Raw genomic sequence first — 2,117 nt, 5'->3', positions numbered from 1 at the left:
TGAGATCTCAGATCTCTTTTTCAAGGGCGGCCTGGGACTGAAGGCAACCTATTGTACATGTTTTTTGGGGGTGGGGGAAACCAGAGTACCCAGACAAAAACCCACACAAGCATGAGGAGAACATGCAAACTCCGCACAGAAAGACCCCAGGTCCGAACCGGGGATCGAACCCAGGACCTTCTTGCTGTGAGGCGTCGGTGCTAACCACTGAGCCGTCGTGCCGCCTAAAATTAAATTAAAATAAATTAAATTAAATTTAAATTAAGATGAAAGCATATCAACAAATAAACGTGTTTTAGCTGAAGCTGTCGATCTGTTGTGCTTTTATTTTTATCTGACAAACTTACAGTGAGTCTTGTTTTTAATCACACAACTTACACACTGTTTAATAAAACCCTGCCAGGTCACCATGATTAGTCCGCACAAATAACGTTAGCCAAAATATACCTCCTCCTTGTACACTTTTAATATGACAGATTATCAAAGATTTGGGTAACCATATTTTGCAAAGGGAACGTGAATAAAATACCTGTTAACTCCGGATGCGTTCGGTACATGCAGCAGCTGTTTTTGTTCTGGTGCAGAAACAATGATGATGTGAAGTGCATTGCGCGTTGTCATCTTTTCTGTTTGGTTTTAAATGTTCCCATGCTTTTTATAATTTGTCATTTTCCGAGCGCTTCATTTAGGCCCTTTTCGTCTTCTTCTAAAGATAAATATAGTGCTTAGCAAGCATGCGTCGGCATAACACAAGTAACATTCAGGCCGGATGAAAGTGTGCTGATTATAACAGTGTGTATTTTTCATGAAATTTCGAGGCAGATAAATTTGCCTCGAGGACTTTTTGTAATCGAATAACTCAAATTATTTGATGAATTGTTTCAACCCTAATATATTGGATGTTTGCAAGAAAATATTTCTTTAAGCAGACCTTGATGAGTTTTAACTGAAGACCTCTAAGTTAACAGATTTCTAATTTTGTGTCTCGGGTCATACCATGAATAGCTGCTTTGCTTTGTTCATTCTAACCAGATGCATCACAGCTCATCACAGGAAGTGAGTTCAGCTCCTGTTACAGCACAGATAACAATCCTCTTGACGTAATAACACTTGACTCCGGAGTTAAATTTGCACAGGAAACAACCTGAAAATATGAGGAACAAGTTTCACAAGGACACAGTAACAACTTTCACACAAGATCTGATTGCCTCGAAACACAATAAAAGTGAAACTCTTAAATCATCTAAAAGCCATATAATTTCTTTGCTCCTCTGTCTCCCGCTGTCCCTGCTCTCAATTACATTATGAAGGTCTCTCTCTGCCTCTTTTCCCTCTCTACTTTTACTGTTACACTACACTTTGATTTCATACAAAGACTTTGCCTTGTCCCAGCCAGTTAGGCTCATTTCTGTGAAGTAAAATGCTGCTAGAGTTACTGACGATTAGTTCAACTGGAAAGAGCCACAGATATTACTTGCCATAACTTACCCTTGTTGGTTTGTATGTGACTTTAAATAACCCTTTTATCCCAGTTTTAAATTAAAGGCCTGCCATTTATTGAAGAAGTTCTTTATTTATTGATTTACCATTGTTTAACCAGGCGAATCCCACTAAGATCACAGATCTCTTATTCAAGGGCAGCCTGGGACTGAAGGCAACCTGTTGTACATATTTTTGTCTTGTGGGGAAAACCTGAGTACCCAAATAAAACCCACGCAAAAACAAGAAGAACATGCAAACTCCAAACAGAAAGACCCCCGGACCAAACCGGGGATGGGACCCATGACCTTCTTTCTATGAAGCATTGGTGCTAACCACTGATCCATCATGCTGCCAAAGATTAAGATTATCTTATGATAAAAAGACTAAAAGAATTGTAGACACTTTGCCCAAACCTTGGCAATATTGTTCTGCATTAAAGCATGTGATGTGGTTCTCAGAGTATGTGTTGTAAATAAGTCTCAGCTACTACCACATCAAATTTCAGCTCAGTACCTGGAAAACTAACCGAGTATCCATGTTTTGTGCTGATAGCTTTGGGAGCAATCTTGAACTCAACTGACTTCAAAAGTTTTCAGTTGCAGATATACACCAGATGATTCCTCGCTGAAAATTTC

Source organism: Austrofundulus limnaeus, unplaced genomic scaffold, assembly GCF_001266775.1.
Source record: "Austrofundulus limnaeus strain Quisiro unplaced genomic scaffold, Austrofundulus_limnaeus-1.0 Scaffold400, whole genome shotgun sequence".
Taxonomy (NCBI): domain Eukaryota; kingdom Metazoa; phylum Chordata; class Actinopteri; order Cyprinodontiformes; family Rivulidae; genus Austrofundulus; species Austrofundulus limnaeus.
The sequence above is the reverse complement of the archived record's forward strand: the minus strand, read 5'-3'. Positions refer to the sequence as shown.